Genomic DNA, 7,042 nt, shown 5'->3' with positions numbered 1-7,042 from the left:
TATATTAAGAATATAAGCATGACGGGGCAGGCCTTGGGAGAAGTGCCAGCTAAAAACTTTAATGGATGCATTGTCAGAACTCTCTGTGGATCTCCCTTCTGCACACACTGATGGCCGTAGAGGAACCATCTTTTGCTTACATGGACTCTGAGAGACTTAGTAAACATGAGTTTTTATTCTTGGGATAGAAAAACCACAAGAGCTGCTACAATCTGTCTGTAAATACTACCTTGCTGTTTATCAAGATTTTTCTAGTGCAGCCACAGGGTTATTTCACGGAACATAGTTGTTACCATCGGTGGCTCCTTACTGTCAAGAGTCCCACAGTGTAAGAGTCACAGTTTATCACAGATAAACCAGCATGGGGGACACCACCTAACAATGCATAGCCAAGTATGTGCCACAGAAAGAGAACTGAGGGCCACTGCCAGTGGCATTGGTGATTTGGAATGTTACCAATTTGAGTTGTAATTGGTGTTGCCAGTCATCCACTCCTCAAAGATGGATTGAGAACATTACTGTTAATACAGAATGTGATAAAGGAAACTCCTTTAGAGTGGTCTTTACCACTCTAAAATTCTTAAAAACCCTGTTGGGAAAAGAGGATCCATAACTGCAGAGTCTTACAGGAGCCCATTTCCATTTTTTCCTTTCCATGTAACAATATAAATGTATCTAGAATATGTTTCCTGTTCATCATCCTTACTGTACTTTGAGCAAAGAGAATAAGGTGATGCTGTACTTGAAAGCACAGTGAAAGGAAGAACAGCCTGTTAACATTGAAAGCTAAGGGTAGATTGCTGACACATATAGGTGCCTGCTCCTGGGGAGAGAGAGAGAGAGAGAGAGAGAGAGGGAGGGGAGGAGAGAGGGGGGGGAGGGAAGCAGAGAGAGAGAAGAAGCAATATAGAGCCATGCAGACAGCAGCCTGGGCATAGTGCTAACCCCCATTCCTGACAGGGCTTTGTTTCTCTTCTGTTTTATCAGAGAACATGGGGCACAGTTCTTTGTTAGGGTGGCAAACAGAAGCACCCTGGCACCCCATAAACTGATGACTTTCAATGAAGACACATAGGAGATGGTCATTTAATATACTGACAGTGGAAGTCTTGGATGCATGAAACATGTGGTGCTGGAAATTGGAGCCCTTTAAATTGGAATATATTCATATTCTTTTTCATACTTTGCAAGCATGGTGTATATTCTATTGAATTGGCTGAATCAGGACTTGTAATGGCTGTCTCTTCTGATTTGTTGTCTTTGTCAATTTTACAGTCTTGAAATGCCATTTCTATGGTGCCTATTCTGCAGTTTTGGTTTTCCCAGGTAATAGTAATTATTTCAGTGTTAATTTGGAGGTTTTCCTTGTTTGCATGAATCCTCCAATAATTTCTTACAAATTCCATTTTTCTCATTTTAAGATTTTATTTTTATGTATGTGAGTTTTTCCTGCTTGTATGTCTGCACCATGTGCATTTAATGCCCACAGAGGCCAAAAGAGGGTGTCAGGTCCCCTGGAACTGGAGTTACATGCAGTTGTGAGCCACCCACCATGTGGGCTGGGAACTGATCCAGGCCATCTGCAAGAACAACCAGTGTCCTCTGAGCCATCTCTCCAGCCCCCAAATTAACTCTTTCTTAGTGCTTCATTGTTAGAATATATGCTGTGTGTGCCAAATCTTCTGTAGGCTGAGTCCTGCCAGCATAGCCTTGTTATAGATTTAGAGAATGTTTTCTGGACTGGTGATTGGTTAAGTATGGACAAGACAGATCCAATATTTAACGAGTGTTTTGGCATCTGGAGCATTTGTTATCGGGTCATACAGTGCCTAGTCCTTGGGGCAGGCAGCCCTTACTAATCAGGCTGGGCACTTCTGGTGGTAGGACTGGCAGGGGTTCTCTGAAAGCCTTGTTTATGGGTGTGTGCATGTTACCGTGGTGATTGGGGTGGGGGTCAAGGTCACAGCTGAGGCTGTAACCCTTCTGCTGTTTATAGGCCGAGGTTTTGGGGCTTTGCCGATAGTCAAGGAAGTTTCTTTATTGTTACAGAGTTCTGTTTCTGGCTTATGAAGACTTTCTGAATGAATTAATCTTAGACCCAACAGTGCAGCCATGACCAAAGCTACATAGGCTTCTCCTGCAGTCACTCTCTCTGTTGCTCCCTCTCAGGGGAGAAGCTGAACATCATTTTTTAATTGGTAATGACTGCAAACTGATTATCATTCTCAAAGTTATTCCTAAATTGGTTAACTCACTAGAAGATTTTACAGAAATAAAGGTTTTCCTATTGTGTTATTTTTGCTATCTATAAGATTTCTGATATTTTTTAAAATGCTTATTTTAGGTGTGTGCATGTGTCTACATGTGTGTGCATAGGTGTTCATGTGTCTAGGCATGCATGTGTGTAGGTGCAGAGGGGCCGGATCCCCCTGAAGCTTGAAGCACAGGCTGTTGTGAGGAGCAGCCAGTCTTACCTGAGCTGTCTTTCCAACCCCTCAGTATTCTCTCTCTCTGTCTCTCTCTCTCCACCCGCTCTCTCCTCCCTTTCTCTCCTCCCTCTGGTCTCTGTAGCTCTGGTCGTCCTCAAACTCACAGAAATCCCCTGCCCCTACCTCCCATTTGCTAGGATTAAGCCTTGTGTCACTACACCAGACCCTTCAGTGTTTTCTTTATCAGAAGTTTTTGTTTTGTGTTTTATAACTGCTCTACAAGTATCATCACTCTGACCTCTGGATATCTGGTTTTCTGTTTGTGTGCAAACAGTTTCTCATCTCAGCAGTTTTTGTCATCTTTGCTCTTAGAAAATGTGGGGGCATTGGGAGCAGGTACAGGTCTCTAGACTTGGGGTGCTCATCACAACCTGGGTTCAGAGTGTCTCTCTTTCAGCTTCTAGCACTGCAGATTCACTTAGGCCACCAATGCCTGAAGCTGCACACACCCCCATTTCCATTTCTCAATCTGTACTGACTATAGTTATGAATTCCATTATGTCTTCTGTGCAAACATAAATATTAGATCCTCCCAGAGGAGAGGTGTCAGCTGTGGATGCTGTGGTACCTCGGGGGTTGCAGTTATGTGGGGCCAGACTAAGGGAAAATACTGGTGTTTATAATTTTGGATATTCATGTGAAATTACCAAGATGGAAGATAAACAGAATTGTCACATTCAGTCCTGTGCTTTCCTGTGTCTGATTCTAACCTGTCTATGCCTAGGCAATGTTGTACTCTCAGTGATTGCTTAATGAGAATCAGCTTAGCTGTGCAGAGGTTGACATGTCACCATTTGTCACCCAGAGAGGACCCCTGAAGCAAGGATGACCGGAGCTGGAGACTGAAGGCAGGACTGGCACATGTATAAACTTGATATCCATCATTCCCTCATAGGGTGTCACTCTAGACAGTTGGTGTCATAGCCTGGGGGACCTGATATGTTTGGGGAAAAAAAAGGAAAACCATCTATTTTTAATTTTGTTTTGTTTTCCATCTATATTTAAAGCAATTAAATTACAATTTTTGTTTTTTAATTATCCAAATAAAGAAGGATTTTGTATTCCTTTTTTAAAAATGTATATGAGTATCTATTGACTCTATGCCAGAAGAGAGCATCAGATCCCACTGTAGATGGCTGTAGACCACTGTGTGGTTGCTGGGAATTGAACTCAGGAACCTCTGGAAGCGTAGCTAGTGCTCTTAACACTGAACCACTCTTTAGCCCCAGGGTTTTGTATTCTTAAAAGCTGAGGAAGAGCCAGGTCATTGTGGGTATACCTGGAATCCAGCCAGGTACTTGGGTGGCTCAGGCAGGAGGGATTGGTAATTCTAGGCTATTCCTGGCTGTGGAGCCAGACACTGTGTCCAAAAAAAGAATCAAGGGGTTAGAGAGATGGATCAGTGGTTAGCACAGAGGATCTGATGCCCTCTACTGACCTTTCTGAGCACACTCATTCCCTTACATACACATAATTGAAAATAAAAGAAACCCTAAAGATCTCTAAAACAAACAACAAAACAAAGAATTGAAGACATTCTACTGTTGCTGTCTCTTCATGTGGGGTTTATGAACACTATCAGCTGATTTACTTCCTGTGGCTTCTGTTTTGTTTTGTTTGTGCTTGTTTGTTTTTGAGACAGGATTTCTCTGTAGTTTTGGATCCTGTCCTGGAACTCACTCTATAGACCAGGCTAGCCTCAAACTCAGAGATTCCCCTGACTCTGCCTCCTGAGTACTGGGATTAAAGGCATGCACCTCCACATGGTGGCTTCTTAAAAAGGTTTGCAGGCTGGAACATTTTGTTTTTTCAAGACAGGGTGTCACAGTGTAAACCAGGCTGGCCTAGAGCTCTTAGATGTGCCTCTGCCTCCCAGAGTGCTGTGACTAAAGACATGCACTACCATGGCTGGCTAAGCTGGCACATTTGGAACTCCCAAGAAAGGAAAAGCAGGCATGTTGAGGAAAACACAAGCCTAGAAAGACCCGTCAGGCTGCAGAAACATTAGTAGTGATAGCTCACTTGGGGTTGGGAGAAGTTACTTTCTAGAAATACAAGAAAGGTTTATGGAAAAACTTGAATTCATGCAAAAATTGGATGGGAATAGAAGCAGATGGCTATAGGAGACTTGGTTATTCAAAACTTGGGCAAACAAAAATGCCTATCAAGCCCAGGGCTGGCTTCTGAAGATCATAAATTTAAGCCTAGTGTATATGCTTGTGTAGAATAAACAGATAGCTTTATAATTATGTGCAAGAACAGATTTGTGTATGACTTGCATGCCTGGCTGATTATGTAAACTCAATAGTTCCGTTAGCAAAAAGCCAAGTGTCTACAGTACTGACAGTTGAGAATGTGACTTTAAAGGCATCTGGTAGACTGCTTCCAGACACTTGGCATTCCATGTTTGTGGCAGCCATTGTGTGAGGACTGTGGTCTGCATGGAATACTTCAAATACAGTGAGACCAAACTTCCTGGAGATGGCTCAGTCAGGGAAAGTGCTTGCTGTGCAAGCATGGGGACCTGAACTCAGGTCCCCAGAAACTCAGCATCTACATAAAGACCTGGGCACAGCTGCAGGTTCCTGCTGTCACAGTGATGGGGAGATGGAGACTTGCTTGGACCTCATTGGCCAGTTAGTCCAGCCAATTTGGCGAGCTCTGGGCACAACAAGTGACCAACCCTGTCTCAAAAGAAATTCTGAGTGTAGTGGCATATACTTTTGTCCCAGCATTCTGGAGGCAGAGACAGGCAGATTCCTGAGTTTGAGGCCAGCCTCGTTTACATAGCAAATTTTGGGCAAACCAGGGCTAGTAGTGCAGCTAGTGAAGCCTTGTCTCAAAAAAAAAAAAAAAAAAAAAAAAAAAAAAAAAGAAAAAGGAAGAAAGAAAGAAAAGAAAGAAAAAGTTATGTACATACACATACATGTGCTTCTACACACAAGCACACTATCTGTTTTATTTGGCAACTTTCAAGCACCTGGCTAAACAAACTGGGAAGCCCTGAGCAACCCTACTCTCCTCCCACAGGCCCTGTCTTCCCCCACTGTCTGAGTCTGTATTGGAGCTGCAATTATTACAGAGGAAGCGCGTGATGGCAGTCCAGGCAGTCCAGTCATTGCCCTGATGCCTGCCCCTACCTTCCCCCTAACACCACATGGCTCGAGCCATGAGCACCTTCTAGGGTTGGCAATGTGCCATGAAGTTTCTCCCGTATCTTTCTGGCTTGTGGGGTCTTTCTGGTGCAGAACCCTGGCTCTTCATTAGTGGCCTGTCACCTACTAGAAAATGGCCTGGCTGTCTCCAGGTGCTTGCAGTTAATAAAGCTGCTGAACCCGAGGCATGAGTATCAGCTTTAAAGGTGTGGGCTACTTGGTGAGACCCTGTTTCAAAAACACACTAATAAAATGCTGCTATAAATGTCCAAGTGCAGGACTGTGTGGAGGTAAGTTCATCTCCTTTGGGTAAATTCCCAAGAATTTGCTGATGGGTGTCTTAGTTACTTTTCTATTGCTGTGACAAAATAACATTCCTAAGATATTACATATAAGAAAGAATTTATCGGGAGCTTACAGTTCTAGAGGACTAGAATCCATAACCATCACGGTGGGGAGCATGGTAGCATGCAGGTAGGCCTGGCACTGGAGCAGTGGCTCAGAACTTACATATTGATCTAAAGCATGAGGCAAAGAGTAGTGATTGACACCTCAAAGCCTTCCCCAGTGACACACTTCTTCCACCAAGGCCACAACTCCTAAACCTTCCTAGTTCTGCCATCTGGGGACCAAGCCTATGGGGGCATTCTTATTCAAACCACCATATAGAATATGTTTAGTTTTACAAAAGTACTAAAACTACTGAGAATTATGAACTCTTCCCAATAGAGACAGCATCTATAGTTACGGGAAGATTAGAATTGGACACGCATTAAGAGGAAGCAGCATAGCAGGTGCAGTCTTCTATCTAGAGACTCAATGGGTTATCTTGAGGGTGACCAGTGCTTGTGCTTGTGACAGTTCCCACTGGTCTGTGCTTGTGAGGAAAGATGGCTCTTCATGAGGACACAGATCTTATGTCACATAGACCTGAGAGAGAGAGAGAGAGAGAGAGAGAGAGAGAGAGAGAGAGAGAGAGAGAGAGGAGAGTAGCTGGGCTTGATAGCCAGCAAGCCCCAGTGAGCCTCTTGTCTCCATCTCACACAGCACAGGTGTTACAGGTATGTGTGGCCATGCCCCACTTTTTACATGAGTGTCGGAGACTCAAACTCGTATCCTAAGACTTGTGCAGTGAGCATTCTTACCCACTGAACCAGCTCCTCAGCCCAGCTGATATACTTGTAAATACTTAAATCTTGAAGCAGACAGGAGTCAGCCATGCTTGGATATAATCTTTGACCTTCCTAAAGCTAGAGGCTTTTAGAAGCCAGTAGCTATTTAAAACTATTTGCTTAAAAAATAATTAATCCCAGCACTCGAGAGACAGAGGCAAGTGGATCTCTGTGAGTTCGAGGCCTGCCTGGTCTACAGAGTGAGTTCCAAACCAGTCAGGGCTAC

Source organism: Cricetulus griseus (assembly GCF_003668045.3).
Source record: "Cricetulus griseus strain 17A/GY chromosome 1 unlocalized genomic scaffold, alternate assembly CriGri-PICRH-1.0 chr1_1, whole genome shotgun sequence".
Taxonomy (NCBI): domain Eukaryota; kingdom Metazoa; phylum Chordata; class Mammalia; order Rodentia; family Cricetidae; genus Cricetulus; species Cricetulus griseus.
The sequence above is the reverse complement of the archived record's forward strand: the minus strand, read 5'-3'. Positions refer to the sequence as shown.